We start from the raw sequence: 20,664 nt of genomic DNA on the forward strand, positions 1-20,664 counted from the left end.
TTCTGAGCATGACTTTCCTCCACTTGCTGATCCAGTTGTTAATGATCACGCTATGATCACTAGGGGGAAGGATGGTGTTCGAAAACCAAATCCTAAATATGCTCTTACTATCACTCATACCACTGTTAAAGAGCCTAAATTTGTTGCTGCAGCTCTGAAGCATCCAGGATGGGCATGGCCGATGGGAGAAGAATACGATTCCTTTGTTGAAACTGGAACCTTTTCTTTAGTTCCACATGAAGAAGAGATGAATGTTCTTGGTTGAAGGTGGATTTTTCGAACAAAAATCAATGCTGATGGCAGTTTGGATAAGCTTAAAGCTCGCCTAGTCGCCAAGGGATATGATCAAGAAGAAGGGGTCGATTTTCTTGAAACATATAGTCCTGTTGTCAGAACTGATCGATGCGTCTTGTTCTTCATGCTGCAACTTTCTACAAATGGCCACTTAAACAACTTGATGTGAAGAATGCCTTCCTCCATGGAGACTTAACAGAAACAGTCTACATGCAACAACCTCCTGGCTTTGTTGATGATGTCAATCCTTCTCATGTCTGGAAACTGCACAAAGCAATATACAGTCTAAAGCAAGCCCCTCGAGCATGGTTTGACAAATTTAGCATGTTTCTCCTGCAGTTTGGCTTTACATGCAACTTGAAAGATCCGTCTCTATTTGTCTATGATTACGATAATGGTCTTATCATCTTACTACTCTATGTCGATGATATGGTTCTAACTGGCAGCAATCCTGCTCTGGTTGACAAGCTTCTTCGATCACTAAGTGAAGTTTTTTGAATGAAGGACTTGGGAAAATTAAGCTATTTTCTTGGTATCCAAGCTCATCATCACTATGATGGTCTATTTCTTAATCAACACAAGTATGCAAAGGATCTTCTTATTGCTGCAGGAATGACTGATTGTGCACCTGCTCCTACACCATTACCTCTTGAACTTCAAAAGGTTAAGGGTCAAGAGGAACTATTTGATCAACCAACCTTCTTTAGAAGCCTGGCAGGTAAACTGCAATACCTCACTCTGACAAGACTAGACATTCAATTCTCTGTTAACTTGGTCTGTCAAAGGATGCACTCTCCGACTATAGCTGATTTAGTCTCCTGAAACGAGTTATACGCTACATCAAAGGTACCATCGATCATGGACTCTCGTTTACTCCAAACACTGACTCTACTCTGTGAGCATATAGTGACAGTTATTGGGGTGGTTGTCAAATCACTAGTCGGTCTACAGGTGGCTTCTGCACCTTTCTTGGCACCAATCTCATTACCTGGTCTGCTAAGCGATAACCATCAGTCTCTCGAAGCTCAACTGAAGCAGAGTATCGGTGTCTGTCTGACACTGCAGCTGAGGTCAACTGGCTCCGTGACGTCCTAGAAAACATTGGGATGCCATTAACACAGACTCCGGAAATGTACTGTGATAATTTTTTCTGTAGTTTATCTCTCAGCGAATCCTACTCTCCACAAAAAGTCCAAGCATTTTAAGACTCACTACCATTATGTTAGAGAACAGGTTGCAGAAGGTTCTCTTACCGTCTATCACATTCCCTCTGCCTACTAGCTTGCTGATATCTTCACCAAGTCTCTGCCCATACCGGTGTTTGAGGATTTGAAGTACAAACTTGGTGTGATCGTACCTCCCACACCAAGTTTGAGGGGGGATGTAAACCAGAACAACAACAAAACAGCCCTTGTTGTTTCGGTCCAGAAACGAAATGTAGCGGGCCTCGACAATGTTAAGCCCATCAAGATTTTGAGCAATGAAGCCTCCTTCAACGGTAACATAAGTGTACCATTGCCTACACCATGTGCATCAGTTCGTACAGTCAAACCGATCAGGACAGCTCATGCTACGATCCAAGTTAAGAACAAATATGCTCCTCTTGGATCATCAATCCTCTGCAGATGATGACAAGTGTCGGGAACAATCAAGACTTGTAAACCTAGTCCTTGCTATATATACTCTATGTGATGTAACAAGTTTCTTATCAAAAAAGATCATCATTTTGAGCCGCTTTTATCTTATTTACTAGGGTTCTTCACTCTAGCTTTCAGTTTATACATGCAAACTCTCAAAACTTGTAGTTACATACTTGTCTCTCAAAATCAGCTTTTCACACTTGTTAGTACAGTAAATGTTGCGTGTTTGCGTTAAGATTTGGGATTGATTTTTTTAGTATGGATTATATATATGGCAGAACCATAAGTATGCAGTTGATCCAACTTCTCTTCCTGGACGAGTTGAAATGACTCACGTCAATCTAAACGACGAAAGTTGCGCAGGTCTCTCTTTCCGGCAGTGAACGCCATGTCTCTTCAGTACCAGTGTACCACCCTGAGGCTTCTCCTGGACCTCGAGACTCGGATAACGGTATTGAAACCCATTATTTTTCAGTACGCTTGTCTTTTTTATTGTCTGGTTACAAATCATACGAACTAATTTGCGTAATCTTTGCATGTATGCAGCATTTGGAGAGTTTGTGGAGCTTATGAAAAGATTTAAACGGAGCAATTAAAAATCACGGGTAAAGTATGTTGGTTTAAGCTTGAAGGGAGTAAAAATCATAAACCTACTTGGAGTAAAAGTTCCTAGACAGATTAGGAATTGGAATTGTTTAGGAGTTATCTAATCATACATTACCAAATAAGATTAGGATTAGTAGGTTTTGGTTTTATATAAATAGGGATGCAACTAAGGTGCATAACATATGAGTTTACAAGAGAAAGATTGATAGATTGAGAGATTTGTGACCTTAGTTTTGAGTGATTTTCTAAGGATTAATAAATTTACAAGAGAGTGACGCTTTATAATTCTTTTGAGTTCTTAATCTTTCATTCTTTCTAAAAACAAGAAAGCCGTGAGTGATCAAGCGAAAGAGTTTTGTTTAGGGTTGGATTAAACTTAAGTCGAAGTTGTCAAGTTTTTTTCTTCTCCCGCGATAAAAAAGAGTCTTCAGTCTTCACATTACCAAAAGCATAACTGCTAGACTTTACAGGAGCTGAGACTGAGATCGATGGCGATACCGGAGCTTCTTAACGATTTGGTAGATGAGATACTCTGTCGCGTTCCGGCCACATCCCTGAAACGGTTACGAGCAACTTGCAAACGATGGAACCGTTTGTTCAAAGATGATAGGAGATTCGCAAGAGAGCACTTTGATAATGCCCCAAAGGAGATTCACTCTCTCATCTTGACAGAGAAGTGCCGGATTTGTCCGTTGAGCATAATCAATCTTCCCCCACATGGAGACGATGTTCCTCCTCTTCCATCTGTAGAGGTAAAAAGAGAACTTAGCCTACCACATCCGTGTCCCTTTAAAAATTCACGTCAGTTTGATATAACAGAAGTCTTTCACTGCGACGGCTTATTGATATGCGTCAAGGAAGGCACCCGCCGTTACGGATCTCAAATAGTGGTTTGGAACCCGTTTACTGGTCAAACCAGGTGGATCGAAGCCAACAATCGTTGGAAGAATACCAACACATTTGTTCTCGGGTACTACAAGAAGAAGAACAACAAGTCCTCCTGCAGTCAAAGAAGCTACAAAATTTTGTGCTATAATCCTGGTGGCGAAGATACCGAAATCTACGACCTTAACTCCTCTGATTCGTGGAGGAGGATTCCTGATGGTGATCTCACTCCACCAGGCTGGGACGGTATGATCTCTGGAGACATCGTGCCTTTGAAGGGAAATACTTACTTTATTGCTAAGGAGAAATCAAAACCGCAACTTGGCTGGTCATTGCTCAGATTTGATTTCTCTACTGAGAAATCATCTCTGTTTGTGCCTCTTCCCTATCAGTGTCCATTGTATAAAATTTTGAGTCTTTCTGTTGTTAGAGACGAGAAACTTTCCGTGTTTTTACAGCCCGATTCTACATGCAAGGCTGAGATATGGGTGACAAGTAAGATTGGTAATGACTCCACCAAAGCGGTGTCCTGGAACAAGGTCTTAGCATTCGATTTGAGCCCTCATCTTCAAATTACTGATCTAGTAAATTTTGTGCTTGACGAGGATAAGAAACTCGCCGTGTGTTGTGATAGATGGATAGAAGACTGCTACATCCACTGCATCGACAAGATATTCATTCTCGGGGAGAACAATCAAGTCAGTCAATCTGGTTGTGATCCGCTTGTTACACATCAGACAGGACCTTGGCCAGCTCCTCTTTATTACGTTCCAAGTTTGGTCCAAATCGAGCTACCTGCTGGAGGCAAAAGAAAACCAATTGACTAAACAACCCCAGCCAGATGTGTGGTTTTGTATTGTTCCTTCCTTGCTTTAAAATACTACTACGTTTTATGATCAAAACGTGTCTATTGAAAGAATAAGTGTCTTATGTCTAAAATTTCAAGCATTTTTATAATTCAATGACAAAACTGTCCCTCGTGTACAAAGCTCCCTGCTCCGAGTCTTCCTTTTTCACCTAAGTACAAGTTGTACAACAACTAGAAGTCATCATTACCCATTCACAAAAACACACGTTTTTTTTTGGGCCATCCAAAGTTGAAACATATCAGAAGATGTTTACTCATGATAAACTCTTTGATTTGTCGTCGTTTAACCTTAAGTTATGCAAATATAAATGTGTCGTCGTTTGACTTATTTACGTCTGCCAAACGTCGCCGGAAAAACCAAGGAGCAGTAGACGTATGTGATCAAAAGGAGTAGACGACTTGATAAGCTCTTAATTACCCGATGCAACCCTACAACACATCCTCTCCTTTATTCCGACCAAGTTCGCCATTAGGAACTTCCGTCTTGTCGAAACGATGGAGGCACGTATACACCAAATATATACGATGGTGCGATACACCTTGATATATGATATTGTTTGATAGGAAATTAAATTTTGTTCGAAATTTAACTTGAGTTTTTTGTTTTAGTAACTTTGGTTAGTTACAGATTTATTTCTGTCGTTTTATAGATTTGGGCCTAAGAGCAATTTTTATTTGGGCCTAAGTGTTTTAGTAACTTTGGTGATACTGCCAATTGGGTGTTAAAGAGAATAAATAATAATATTTTTATTTTAATCTAATTAATTATTATTTTTTTTTCCCCCAGCCAGTTAAATGATGACATATGTTAGATTCAGTGTCTTTGAGTGTCTCGGCAAGACATTCTTTTCTCTCTTTCCAACTTTTGTTCTTTTTTTTTCTTTTTTTTAATTTTTTTTTTCTTTTTTTATTTTTCTCTCTTTCTTTTGTCCATTTCATGTAAAATATGTGCAATGGACATGCCCTAATAGTAGAGGAGACTCACTTTTTGTTCTGTTTTTTTTTTTTGGTCAAAAAAATTCCGTAGAGTTGAGCGGTATCATAAAAACAAAACCCTAGAAAATCTTAAAATAGCTTTTAGATAAATTAGAGATGGCGGACGACAGCAACACCGCCGGTGAAAGAGTAGACTTGATAAGCACTTTACCTGATGAGATCCTACAACATATCCTCACCTTTTTTCCGAGCAAGTTCGCCATTAAATCTTCCATCTTGTCAAAACGATGGAGGCATGTATGGTGCGATACACTTTCTCTTTCATTCGATGGTGAAGATGAAGTATATGAGACTGATTCTATAAACGAAACCCTAACTCGCTACACATCTCGCAAGATGATGAAGTTTCACTTCCATAACAGCTATAGCGGCAACGATCAAGACATAGACAGGCTGATCAAGTTCCTCATGTCCCGTAACGTGGAGAATCTATTGTTGGATATATGGAATATTCATTCCGATGAGTATAAGATCCTGATGTCTTCTACATGAGTTCTTCTGTCAAGCAACTCACCTTTAAGTTCAATTGTAAGATGGTGATTCCCAGATGCTCGGTGGTGTCTTGGACATCTCTGAAGAAGTTGTACCTGGGTGATTGTGCTCTCTCTGATGAATCCATGGCTGCGATTCTATCTGGTTGTCCGGTTCTCGAGTGCTTAACATTGGATACGTGTGGTGAACTGAAGGTTCTTGATCTCAGCAAATCATTGTGTCTGAGAACACTAGATATATACCCCTACAGTTGGGTTCCGGGGCCAACACAGATTCTGGCACCGCATGTACATAATCTCATATTGGTAATAAACTCACAGTTAGCATGTACTTCTTTTGATGTCTCGTACTTAGCCGAAGCTAGGCTGGAGATTTGCATTTTCGTATTGAACAACGTCGAGGCTGGTTTCCTTCAAGACGTAGTGCTAAAGATGCTAGAAAAGTTGCAGAATGTAGAGAAGCTTACTCTTGGGGGAAACTTTCTTCATGTAAGTATCTGTCGTCCTCCTTATTGCATTTCTCTAATTAATCACAATTAATTTGATCTTTGCTTTTTGTGATAGATTTTATCTTTGGCCGAGGTTCGTGGTGTTCCCTTTCCTAAGTTGAAGGTGAAAGATTTGACTCTCGAGACACTTATCTTTCAATATGTTATTCCTAGTATAGAAAGACTGTTGCAAAACTCACCTGATTTAAAGAAGCTAACAGTACGCGTAAAGAGCTCCAACTACATACGGGTATAGTTACCATTTAACCTCTTTTAATTTACCTTCCTTTTGACATCTCTTCTAAGTATCTCTGATCAGTTCGAATATATATCCAAGAACCATTTTTGTATCTTCTTTCTGTTGAGCAGGACTATGCTCTAGACGACTACTTGGAGTTGCAAGGCTTTAACCCGGATCAATGTTGGAGGTCAAAAGATGGGGTCTCTTTTAACAAGGTCGGTTGCTCTATCGAGCCAAAGCACGTGACTTCACTGTTGGAACTCGTGCTTAAAAACACAAAGACATTAGACAATATAGCCGTAATATTTGATGAACGTTACCCTTCGTTTAAGTTAGAAGAGGTGGTCGTTCCAACACTTTCCCACAAGAACGTCTCCATTGCGCTCCTATATAATCAAGCCGATCCCTGACATCAGATGATTAGTGGTGAGTCATATATAGGTTCGTTCCGAATCTTCTTGAATATTTGTTTTTCTGTAATACTTTATTTAATATTACTGAATACTAGGAAGCGGGCCCGTGCGTTGCCACACGGGAAAATGAAAGTTTAAAGAAATTAATATCTCTAAGTCATGTTTTAGAGAGGAATTTTGATAATAATTCTCTCATTGAGAGTATTTCGATTTTAAAGTTTCTAAACTGGATCTACAGTATTCATTTTTCTGATTTATTAAGTTTATGATAATTTTCACCATGCACTTTAAAACAAAAAAGACCTGCTGAATTTAAAATTGAATAATCAATGTCAGCACCCATAGAACACATAGAGAGCATAGAATTATATACTCTAATGTGTCTTCGGAAAGATAGATCAGAGAGATCTTTTTTAACAGAAGCGGAGGTTCTTGAATGTTAGGCAATTTGACACGCCCTTGTTTACAACATATTGTAAATATAGCTCTTTTTGTTTGCCGATCCTTTGCAGTACTTTCCTTAGGCCATACTAACGCATCACAATCCCCATACCTTATTAATTGATTCCGTTTCATTTTTTTTGATGATACAGGTTTTTTACCTACATTCAAATAACCAATTTGTTTATTAATTAGCGCGCGAAACCGTAATAATGAAAACACAAAAAACAAACCACTCACATTTGCTAAATCTACAGAAAAAAAATTGAGAGAGAGAGAGACGAAGCGTAGAGCTCTAATGGAAAACTTTAGTTCAGTAGTGGTGAGAAGTTTATTCCCTTATTTCCTCCTTTGTTCGCATTCTTATAATTTGTTGCTGAAATTTCTCGATATATTTTATTTTGAAACCTCTAAGTTAATATTTTGTAGGATGAACCTAGATACTCCCATTTCTAGTGAGTAGTAACTAATTAATGGGTTTAATATATCTCCTATTGCAAATTCTAGGTTTCCTGACATTTTTTGTTTTGCGTAATTACGTACAGAACCACCATATATTAGGAATTGATTTCCCACTTATGTCTATGAATCGGTGCCATCATATTCTTCAATCAATGACATTGAAAACGAAGTCGATTTGGTGAAACAGGTGATAATATTATCTCACCTTTTGACTCCTATACATTATGTTTTTAAAAAATTGTATATACAGATTAGAAAGTCACCAAAGACTAAATAAGATACCTCTAGAAGATCTTTTCTTCCTAATTTGATTTATCATTTGGTCGTGTTTACGTTTTCTAGAATTTGATTTTGTGTTGTCACAAGTATGTCTGGCTTTTTCTTCGGCACTCTCTATTTCCATGCTCATTTGGAATATTTCTATATATTATCAAAATGATTGATACCCATAAAGTATAAGAAATTAAAATTCAACTAAAATTTTAAAAATTTTATTTACAAAAAATGGAAACTAACCTGGATCATTTATATCTAATGGACATCCTACATAACAAAAAAATAAAAATATTTTTATATTTATACCATGTTTGTTAAAAAAATTAAATAGGTTAAATAAGTCAATAATAGAACTTATATAAAATTATACCATGTTTGTTAAAAAATTTTGTCTTATCCGTAACTCTAGGCATCACTGGATGTCATCATGCCTCACTATTGATTTTGACTTTCTGGGAGTACTGTCCTGCAATGCATGAACAGATTAATCCACATGCCCGCATGTGTTTTGTAATAGAACGTATGCTTGAATGATATACTCTTTCACAACTTAGCAAATTAAAAAGCCACATACACTCATATATAAGAAACACTAACAGGTCATTCGCAGCGAAAATATATAAAATTACCTTGAATTAGAGATTGATGTTTGTTAGTTAAAAAACACTTCAATATAACAATTCTTTAGTTTTATTTAGTACTCAGAAAACAAGTTTTCAAAACTTGTTTATGTAGTCAAAAAAAGTTTATATATAATAAACAAAGAGGTATAAGACATAGAGGTGTTAAATGTAAATGTGTAAAAAATAATAGATGTGAAACAAGGAGGTACAACAAAGAGGTGTAACACATAGAGGTGTGAAATAAAAATGTGTAAAAATTAATGGATGTGATCTTTGAAACCAGGAGGTACAACAAAGAGATGCAAAAATTAAGAGGTGTGATTTTTGAAAGATGGGGGTGCGACGAAAAGACATGATTAATAATTTTAAACTATTGGATTAAAAGTGGAACTAATCTCATCCGTTGGATTAAAAGTTGGCACAAAAAAGTGGGTTTGCTATTATATAGTTAGTTAAAAAACACTTCAATATAACAATTCTTTAGTTTTATTTAGTACTCAGAAAACAATTTTTCGAAACTTGTAATCTAGTAAAAAAAAATTTATATATAATAAACAAAGAAGTGTAAGACATAGAGATGTGAAATGTAAAGGTGTAAAAATTAATAGATGTGAAACATGGAGGTACAACAAAGAGGTGTAACACATAGATATGTGAAATAAAAAGGTGTAAAAAAAAATGGATGTGATTTTTGAAACCAAGAGGTACAACAAAGAGATGCAAAAATTAAGAAGTGTGATTTTTGAAAGATGGGGGTGCAACGAGAAGACACGATTAATAATTTTAAACTGTTGGATTAAAAGTGGAACTAATCTCATCCGTTGGATTAAAAGTTGACACAAAAAGTGGGTTTGCTATTATATATAGTTAAAAAACACTTCAATATAACAATTCTTTATTTAGTACTCTGAAAACAATTTTTCGAAACTTGTTTATGTAATCAAGAAAAGTTTATATATAATAAACAAAGAGGTGTAAGACATAGAGGTGTGAAATGTAAAGGTGTAAAAATTAATAGATGTGAAACATGGAGGTACAACAAAGAGGTGTAACATATAGAGGTGTGAAATAAAAATGTGTAAAAATTAATGGATGTGATTTTTGAAACCAGGAGGTACAACAAAAAGATGCAAAAATTAAGAGGTGTGATTTTTGAAAGATGGGGGTGCGACGAAAAGACACGAGTAATATTTTTAAACCATTGAATTAAAAGTGGAACTAATCTCATCTGTTGGATTAAAAGTTGACAAAAAAAAAGTGGGTTTGCTATTATATATAGATTTTACATTGAACCTTAGTAGAAGAAGACATTTCGTTATTTGTAAAACAAGTTAGGATATAATGTAAAATTCTTCTTATATATTCTCTCAACCCTAAGTTTTCATTGCCATTGAATGATGGGTTTATATACACACATTTATGATTATAAGTTTATAACGAGTATTGTGGAGGAAATAAGAGAATGTGTTTAATTATGTGAAGAATTGGCTTATGGTTTATATATCCAATATAATTAATGAATGATACATTCGTATATATTGCGATATGTTATTTTGATTTTACTACAAGTGAGCTTGTAATAGTGTATAGACTATAGAGTGTAAGATTTAATTTTCTGGTTTGATTTACTAAGGTAAGATTTTGTAACTTGTAAGATTATATTTTTGTTTTCAGTATCTTCACCACACTATCGACATGTAGGACTAGTCAAGAGGTTTCTCCTGTATAAGTATAAGTTTCCAGCCACATGACATTTGCAGCTATATATATATATATATATATATATCCCACAAATATCATTTTCTTTGCTTAGAATATCTTGAAAATTTGTCCTCCAATGACCATATGGGTGTCATGTCACCGCACAATCACGAATTGTGAATCATTTATTTTATGTTTGCTTCTGAATCAATCAATCTATCTGACTCTGATCACATATAACTAAATGTTATTACATTCTTAAATTAAAATGATTGATATGGCCGATAAGCACTTTTCAAACAACATTTAATGTGACTGGTGGTACGGTGCGTTTCTTGCTGCGCCATCATTGTCAGTCATGTAAACAAAAGAAAAGGTACGCTATATATGAGATTGTACTTGTGCCTAAAGTTAGGTTAAAGCTATAAAAAAAAAAATTCGCGATTCGGTGGTTGATTTTGGCATAGAAGTTTAAGCTTAATTAATTAGTTTTTGTCAACCGCACATCAATTTATTATAATAAATCGAAACTAGTACTCTTTGATAGATTGACTTGGACTTTAGCATAAACGTGAAAGACAAAATAGTTCTGCCGACATATTAATTATATAGGGCCTAATATATAATTACGATAGGAGATAGTGTATGTGTAAAAACGATAGAGGCGATCCATAATAAAAACGTGTGACGCTTTAAAAAAACAAAGATGTTCCATAATAATAAACCCTAAAGACAGAGGCAAATTTTGATGGCAGGCGACAGGTCCACCGCCGCTTTAAGAGTCGGTGGCCGCCGCCTCAAAGGTCGTCGTCGCAGCTCCCGGAGAATCAAAGGAGCAGTAGACTTAATAAGCTCCTTACCTGATGTGATCCTCCAAGATATCCTCACCTTTGTTCCGACCAAGCTCGCCATCCGAACTTCCCTCTTGTCAAAAAGATGGAGGCATGTATGGTGCAATCACTACAAGAAAATTGGGTTTTAATAGCATCTGAATAACGCTATCTATCAATATCATAGCATTTTAACAAACGCTATATCTGCGCCCGTCATTATAGGTCAGACACTTTATATAGTGTTTTTTTGTTCTGCTATCGTATTCGCGGCTACCATAGCGTTTGTGCGTCTGCAATTAAATATTCTATAACAGCGTTTTCAAATTGTTGTTTTAAATATTAATATAGCATTTATATAAATGTAATTGTTTACATTTATTTTTTTATTATTTATTTTAATTATTTATTTTTTAATTATATTATTTTTTTTAATTGATAGAAATTCTGATTTGTTTAATAGAAATTTAAAATATCCAATAAGATTGAATGTTACAAAGCCACAGACATTCTAAAGATACAAGTTCATAGTACTACATAAAATTCAAATGTGTCAGCCTCAAATGAATATAATCTTGTCATTAGGCCAAGCCACAGTGGTTCCGACTGCATCAGCTATGAATTCAACCTCAGAGTTTGCTCTCCATACTCTAGCACCATCAACCTTTGAAACCTCTACCCATACCTTGCTAGCATTGGGACATAAAGGGACGAAATGAACCTTCTCTGCTGGATCAGTTGAGGATACACGACCGGTGGCAACTCTCTGCCCAGAGTTATCAATATCCAACAGAATACACTTCTGTTTGGCACATTTGCTGCTACTACCAGTGCTGGGACTAGCACTCTATAACCAAAAATTATAACACATCATCAGATCAACAATTGCAATCAAAGTTTCAACCATTCAGACATGCAAAAAAACTAGTTGCAAAAACTTACCTGACTTGATTTCCTGGTTGATTCATCGGTTGGAAGTGTTTGGATTAGGTTTATCTTATCAATAGGCCATGCTATGGTCTCATTTAGTGCATCACCCATGATTGAGAATTCAGGCATTGGTCTCCATAAATAAGCATCCGGGTTTACCACTAGCTGGACCTTAACAACTGCAGCATTTGGTCCCAGTGCAATATCGTTCACCAAATGTTTAGCATCAGTTGACAACAACAGACCCTCAGCAATCAAATCCCCATTTCCATTCCAATAATCAAAGATGTGAACTCTTCCTAGTGATGCATCCGTTTGCTAACGAGTCGCAAAAAATATACAGTCAAATTATAATCTAATTCACATTATTCTAGAGAGAAATACAGCAGTCGTAATTTACCTCTTCACTAACAGTGGTAGGAGGTTGGGATAGGGGATCGTCTAATATTATCTTGTCAGTGGGCCATGCGATTTTACCTCCTACAGCTTGACTAAGGGAGACAATGGTTGGAGTAGGTCTCCAGATATATGCTTCTGGGATTGATGCATACTTCACAATTACAGCTGCTGCATTAGGACCCAATGGAATGCGACCAATCTTATATGTAGGTTCACTGGAACAGTATTCTCCTTCACCAACAACCACATCATTAGCCGAACACCAATCCAGTAGCTGGCACCTAATTCCTCCTTTGGTAGCATCGCTTAAGTCAGACTGCGAAACCGGATCATGACTCTGCAAGGACATGATAACCAAAACATCCATATAAGTTGGTATCTAAATCAAAATTACATCTTAAAATTTCACATCATGACAGAACCAGTTTAAAATAGTTACCTTTTTACCAGCTAAGTTACTGACCACATTCTCCAAATCTGCAATCTTGGTAAGTAATTCTGCTTGAGTAGCTTCAAGCTTCTGGACATGGGAGTCTCTAGTCTGTAAGAATGCCATCTTGGTAACAGTAGCGCCTCTGCCCATGCCCCTAAGTCTTCCTGGTTTGTCTTTTCCAAGTACCTGACTCACAGCATCGTCTCTAACATTATCCGTGGTTGTGGAGTCCATTTCACTATCAATTGTCTTGATCTTTTCCTGAAATAAAAATTGATACACAACATATATAAACTACTTTCAAATAACTTAAAGAACAAATATTATGATTGGTGATTCTTACAATCGTTTCTGCAAATTCTTCCCTCACAGGTCTTCCATCAGAATGTGTATGTCCTGCTATCCACACCTTACTTCTAGTAACTTTCCTAGGATCAGAACTCTTTTTTTTCTACAAGTACAACCAACTAATTCTATAATATCTCAAGTAGTCATACAACCAACCAATTCAATATAGAAGCACACATACCATCTCATGAGCTAAGCGAACCATTCCTTTGCGGCTGGTGGTGTGAGGAATTTGACCCTTCCTCATACGTCTGAATTTTTCACTTTTCTCCTATTGACACAAAGAAATGGCCATAAGTAATATACACAAAAAAAAGTTAAATAATCAATGGGAAGTTTTTTAATAACCTTAGAAGCTGTGCTATTCAATTTATTCACCCAACTGTTCCAAGCTGATGCACATTGGATGTTGCTAGGCTTTAGTTCCTGTAATTTGACCTTGCTTTTAGTAGCTCGAACTTTTCTAGAAAGCGTAGATTTAGAAGCCCTCCACAACCCACCCATTTGCCTTAAGAGTGCTTCTTTTTGCCAATCTTCTTTCAAATTGAACCTTACCTGTCAGACATTGCCAACTTAAAACATTAAAATCATTTACAGATTATTAATAGATAGATATACACTTAGTCAAGCTTACCTGAATTTCTTCCCACATCACGTCTTTTGTCCTTTCATCGAGATGTCTCCAGTCATCTAGCAGTACTAGCACATGCTCTCTCACAAGAGGACCAAGGAAAGAGGAGAGTGTCACTGATCCACTGCCAACATGCTCACCCATAGCATTAAACTCCACATCCACCTTATCGTCATCATGCTTTGCCACTTTGCGCATTCTCGTTGGACCTCTTGACTTCTTCTTTATGTTATCTGATTGTTGTGTTTGTGTTTCAGAGGCGTTAGATTCTTGTACACGGGGTGAGTCTTCTTCTGCTTCAGTCTCATCTCTTTCTCCAACATCTGGTTCCTCTGCGTTCTTATCTCCTTCAGTTACATTTTGCATTATCTCAACACTCTGATCTGGTTCCTCTGCACTATTATCTCCTTCAGTTACATGAGCCTTCTTGTTTTTCTTCTTCCTCAAGGATAATACAGGACTCACATCAACTCCCGCCTGGCGCTTACTGCGACGAACTACTTTATCAGCTACAAGTTTCATCGTCTTTGGTTACCTGAAACACAATCAAGTTTTTAATTAAATCTTATACTAGAACACCTTCACAATCATCCCTAACACAAAAACTGTCATCATCAGTCTCATGATCTCCTAAATCTTCAATTGGCTGGACTGATGATTGTGCAGGAACTAACTCATCTACTGTGTCCATCATGTTGTACCCTCTTGGTGGTGCCCGCATAACAACATACCAAGGTGAGTTCTCATCATCTCTGGAGTAAAAAACTTGTTTAGCTTGCGATGCCAGAATGAAAGGATCATTTAAGAATGATGTCTGATTCATATGGAGATTGACAAGTGTGAACCCGTCTTCCTCTTTCACTCCATTCCCTTTGTTAGCCCAACTACACCTAAATAATGGAACCTGGAACATGTGGTAGTCCATCAATACGATCTCCTTTATCACTCCATAGAATGCTACTATGTCTGCCATTTGTCTCGTATCTTTAGAACTAGCTCTACACATAGAGAATGCTTCATAAGTTACTCCACTATTCTGAGTCTTCCTCTTGACATCATCTGTTTGAAAGCGATGGCCGTTTACTACAAAACCCTTATAAGTTTGAGCGATATGTCTTGGTCCAAAAGCAAGCCATCTCAGCCTACTAGAATGGTCCTTCGAGTTACTTGGTATCTAACAGTTAACAAAAAACAATTATTTGTCATGAACACAACCACAATCAAATTTATAACTAACAAATTGATATTTGACATTCTTCTAACCTTTTCTTTAATCCACTGTGGGAACCTTTCGTTATGATATTTCCATAATAGAGTTGAATTCTTTGCGCATCTTGCATCTGTAGCTTGCAGTTCTTCCAAATGCAACCTGTTTTACACATAGTTAGACTCATATTTCCTAAAAGTCCAAGATTGTAAATATAAAACTCAATCAAATTTACCCGTACTCAATATATGGTTCCATGACTGCTGTATTCATGAGAATATACCGATGAGCTATGTCTCGCTCTTTATCTGTGAGAATCTTTTCTGTGGCTTTCTGCAGTGGTCGACCTTCAAGGACATGTTCATCTACCTCAACATCTTCATTGCGAGCAAGTGTTTCTTCAACTAGAACAGACTTCTGAAGAAACTCTAAACAAAACGCAAGGCATTCACCCGCCAAGTAGCCTTCAGCCATACAAGCTTCTGGCCTTGCAAAATTCTTCACATATGCCTTTAGTGTCTTCATGTATCTACATGTACATAAGAAAACTCATTATAATTATGGCCATACAAGATTATTTAACATCTTAAATATATAGAACATAGAAATTACCTCTCAAAAGGGTACATCCATCTGAAGTGTACAGGGCCACCCAAGCGTGCTTCTCTTGCTAGGTGTATTGGCAGGTGAAACATAATGTCAAAAAGAGATGGTGGAAAGTATCTCTCCAACTGACACATTGTTTCCACGAACTCTGATTCTAGTGTAATTAGCTTCTCTGGATCAATTACACGTTGGCACAGCCTGTTGAAGTAATTGCATACTCAATTCACTGCTATACGAGGTCCTTTAGGCAGTAAACCTCTCAAAACCACCGGAAACAGGTTCTGCATTATGACATGATGGTCATGTGACTTGAGACCACCAATGCTGAGAGGATCTACTGACACACAATTGGAGATGTTGGCACAATATCCATCAGGACCTCTGAATTTGGATAACCTTCTGCACAATTTACGTTTCTCCTCCTTAGAAAGCCAATACGCAGCTGGAGGTAAGTAGGTTCTCTTCCCACGTATCTCCGCATGTAAGTTGCTTCGAATACCAATGTCTTCTAAATCTTTCCTTGCTTTCAACCCATCCTTGGATTTTCCACTATGCATTAGAATAGATAATAGTGCATCAGACACATTCTTTTCCACGTGCATGACATCAATATTATGCCTCACAGGCAGATACTGCAATATCCATTCAACAAGTGAAAATCAAAAACACACTATAGTAGTTAAATTTAAGAACCAAATTGAAATTTCATTTATTAATTTCTACTAACCTTCCAATAAGGTAAGTCAAAGAAGATTGATCTTTTTTTCCACCGCCATTGATCATCGCCTTCTTCATATTCATCAGCTGAACTTGCATCATCAACATCTGCCTCAACTCTTCTTCTCTTGCCTTTCTTATCTAAAGGTCTACCAAATTCATTCCTAAAATCTTTAAGGCTCTCAAGTATTTCTGCTTCACTCTGAATTCTATTTGCAGTACCAACCTCCACCGTATTGTCAAACCACCCTTTCTTACGTCTGTAAGGATGTCCAGGTCTCAAACGCTTCCTGTTACCCATATATACATGTTTGCGGCTGAACTTTAACCACCTATGAGGTGTATCCTTCCCACAGACAATACACGCTTGCTTCCCTTTCACTTTACATCCAGATAATGTACCTAATGCTGGATAGTCAGTGATACTCCACAACAATATAGCTCTTAGAGTGAAACTCTCCTGCTTAAACGAGTCATAAACCTCCATACCATCATTCCATAACTCTTTTAGGTCATCTATCAGCGGCTGTAGATATACATCAATATTGTTGCTTGGTGCGGTTGGTCCAGGTATCAACATTGACAACATGATGTTTTCTTCTTTCATACACTCCGTTGGAGCCATATTGTAATTGACTAAGAACACCGGCCATGTGCTGTATTTGGTGTTTTGGATAGCGAATGGATTCATCCCATCAGTAGAAATTCCTAGTCTAAGGTTTCTAGCAACCCCAGCAAACTCTGGCCATTTATCGTTTACCTGGATCCAAGTCAAGGAGTCCACTGGATGCCGCATTGTACCATCTTCACTAGCATTAGTAAAGTGCCAACGCAAATCCTCAGCCAACCGTTTTGATCTAAACATCCTCCTAAATCTATCTTTTATTGGAAAGTACCGTAGCACCTTTGCTGGAATCCCTTTCCTCTCCTCACCGGTTATATTATCTGTTTCCCATCTTGATTCAGCACATCTTGGACAGCTTGTTGACTCCGCATATTGCTTCCGATAAAGGATACAATCATTTATGCAGGCGTGAATGGAATTATAACCAAAACCAAAAACCTTCAAAAATCTCTTCATCTCATCCGTAGACGTAGGCAGCACATTCTCTCCAGGTAGCATGTCATGTACTATTGTCAGTAGCTGATCAAAAAAGTTCTCTGACATCCCACTCTTGACCTTTATCCGGTAAAGTGCCATGATTGCAGAAACCTTTGTGTAGTTAGCACACGTCAAGTATAAGGGAGTTTCTGCATCCTCTAACTTCTTTCTAAACTCGATTTCCTCTTTACTGTCAATACCCTCCAACTCTTCTACACTGTGATTCTCAGACAATTTCTTGCCTTCACTCGACTTAAAAGCTGTCCTAATCAACTCAAAAGCCTCGTACTCAGATGTATCAGCATCCGCTGTCTTTTCATTCCTTATCTCCCCATGTTTACTCCAACATTTACTTCTCTTGTACTTTAGATCCATCCCTCTAATAACCAGATGCTCCAACACTGTCTCATTTGACTGATGAACCACATTGCGACAGTCAACGCAAGGACAAAACATATCTGATAGATTACCCAAACATCTTGCTGAATCAAACACAAATTTAGTTGCTCCTAGCTCATACTCAAGACTATTCCTGTAAGTAATAAAGAAACGTACAAAAGTAATCAGAGAAACAAAATCTAAGAAACCCAAATCTGAAATGATATGGATGAAGAACATTCAAGTTAATACCTTGGTAACCAGACCCAAGTTTTATCCATGTTACAACAGCTCCGACCAAATGTGCACACAAGTAATCAGATACACTCACGTTAAGTCACAACAAAAAAGAACGAAATCGACCGACAAAAAAAAAACAAAAAAACGAAATCGACCAAGTTGGAGTGAAATACCTTCTAGATTGTCTTCACTTTTCCTTGAAATCGACCGACAAAAAAACGAAAGTAACAAATTAGAAACATATCAGAAGAATCAGAACAATAAAACCTTAGATCGAAAGAATGAACAAAACTGAGATTTCGTACAAAAGAGTGAGATTTACCAGAAAAATAAAACCACAATCGACCGAGGGGAAGCTGGAAAGACTCGGGAGACAATCCGATTTGGCAAAGACTTTGAGTAAGATCTGTGTCGGAGAGTGAAATTGTCGGAGATCTGTGTTGGGAGAGTAAAAATTGTGTCGGACACAAGTCGGATTTCGGAAATAGACAGTGAAAATCGAGCAAAAAAAAAGAGAGAGGGAAGAAATGAAATTTTAGGGTTCGTGGGTAATTGGGGATTTTTGTCGAGAAGTGAAAAGATAGCCTCCAAATTTTTCTAAGTGTCGCGGGATCAAATTTTTAGTTTACCGCCTAACACTATCATAGCGTTTACTAATTGGTATTGCTATTAAACATAGCCCCGAAATAGACAAAAAATTTATTCATTTTTTAATGTAATATAACATAGCGTTTACATATACATAAACGCTATCTAAAAATTAAAGATCTACTAACGATAGCATTATTGCCAAAAACGCTATACTACTATGCTATTAAAACCCAATTTTCTTGTAGTGAATATACCTTCCCTTTCATTTGATTATGATCGACTTGATCAGGCTTACTCCATAAGCAAAACCCTTACTCACTACACAGCTCTAAAGATGATGAAGTTTCACCTCCATACTACCACTTTCATCGGCATCTGCAAATCGATCAAGTTCGTCATGTCCCGTAACGTGGAGAAAATATCCCTTGATTTAACTAAGTATAATTTTCCTGATTTCTTCTACATCAATACATCTGTCAAGAAACTCAGCATTAGGTTATTCATTTCTGCTACGATTCCTCCTAGATGCTCCGTGTCTTGGACATCCCTGCAGAAGTTGTACTTGCGTCATTGTTTTCTCACTGATGAATCCATTGCTAAGATTCTATCTGGCTGTCCGATTCTTGAGAGCTTAAAGTTGGATTTCTACAGTGAACTCAGGATTCTTGATCTCAGCAAATCGATGCGTTTGAGAACATTAGAAATCAACGAAAGCGCTTCGGGTTATGGGCCAACGCAGATTGTGGCGCCATATCTCCATTGTCTCATATTGACAAGCACTAAGTCTTCATTATTTACTTTAGTTGATGTCTCGTCTTTAGCCGAAACTAAACTAACCATTTGCATTAGCCCATTCCAATATAACATTGAAGCTGATATTCTTCAAAACATGGTGCTAAAGCTGCTAAAAGAGTTGCAGAATGTAGAGAAGCTTACTTTTGAGGAAATCCTTCTTCAGGTATCTTTTGACCTTTATTTTTGCATTCTCTAATGCCTAGAACTCCTGCTCGTACATATAATTATATATACTTTACGCATGTTGAATGAGTAGGTTGGTTGTACAATCCACGACGAGTGATGATCGATGGATTGATTCTCTATATTTAGGAACATACCTAACTCTATGAGTCTATGTTATGCGCATGCTCACTAACTTTAACGTGATTTTTGTTAGGTTTTGTCTCTTGCTGAGTTACTTGGTGTTCCTTTGCCGATGTTCAAAGTCAAAGCTTTGACTCTTAAGACATCGATTTCTCGTAATGTTATTATTGGTATAGAGAGGATATTACAAAACTCACCTGATTTAAAGACGCTAACAGTACACACAATAATCGGCAACACCTTACCGGTACAGTTACCTTTTATTTTTTTCTTGACACAACTATAATTGAGTTTGAATGTTGTATCCAAGAAGCAAGTTGTTTTTTTCGTGTTGTACAGAAGGTTAAACTTGACGAATACGTGGCTTCCCAAGGCTTGAATCCGGATCAGTGTTGGAGATTAAAAGAAGGGGCAAACTGGAACAGATCACGTTGGAAGGTAAAGCCAAAGCACGTGGTTTCATTCATGAGACTTATGCTTAAAACACACAAAAAAAAATAGAGAAAATGGTCGTGTTGTTGGAAGAATACCCTTACAGTACGTTTAAAAAGCTGGTTTCGAAGACACTTTCTCGCAACAAAAATGTCTCTATTGTTCTCTCAACCATCCCCATGACATTAGATTAGTAGTGAATCATAGACATCTATCGAATTATTTTTTTTTTAAATTTCTTTTTTGTTTTTTTCTTTCAATCATGGATTCATTGGATAACTTGTCACTTTTGGT

The 20,664-nt window shown here is 37.2% G+C and overlaps 4 pseudogenes across 1 annotated transcript; 3 read left to right on the plus strand and 1 right to left on the minus strand.

Moving 5' to 3' along the window:
- Positions 1–3,024: 3,024 nt before the first annotated feature.
- On the plus strand, positions 3,025–4,282 carry LOC104748292 (F-box protein ETP1 pseudogene; annotated as a pseudogene).
- A 1,103-nt stretch (positions 4,283–5,385) lies between these two features.
- Positions 5,386–6,985, plus strand: LOC147926422 (putative F-box/LRR-repeat protein At3g18150 pseudogene; annotated as a pseudogene). Its single transcript, XR_015581628.1, has 3 exons — positions 5,386–6,269; positions 6,345–6,518; positions 6,638–6,985. The product of XR_015581628.1 is annotated as a putative F-box/LRR-repeat protein At3g18150 pseudogene (transcript).
- A 4,188-nt stretch (positions 6,986–11,173) lies between these two features.
- On the plus strand, positions 11,174–20,564 carry LOC104767607 (putative F-box/LRR-repeat protein At3g18150; annotated as a pseudogene).
- LOC147926423 (uncharacterized) lies at positions 11,780–18,287 on the minus strand (annotated as a pseudogene).
- Positions 20,565–20,664: the final 100 nt, after the last annotated feature.

The sequence above is a fragment of the Camelina sativa genome, chromosome 15 (genome assembly GCF_030686135.1).
Source record: "Camelina sativa cultivar CO46 ecotype springtype chromosome 15, ASM3068613v1".
Taxonomy (NCBI): domain Eukaryota; kingdom Viridiplantae; phylum Streptophyta; class Magnoliopsida; order Brassicales; family Brassicaceae; genus Camelina; species Camelina sativa.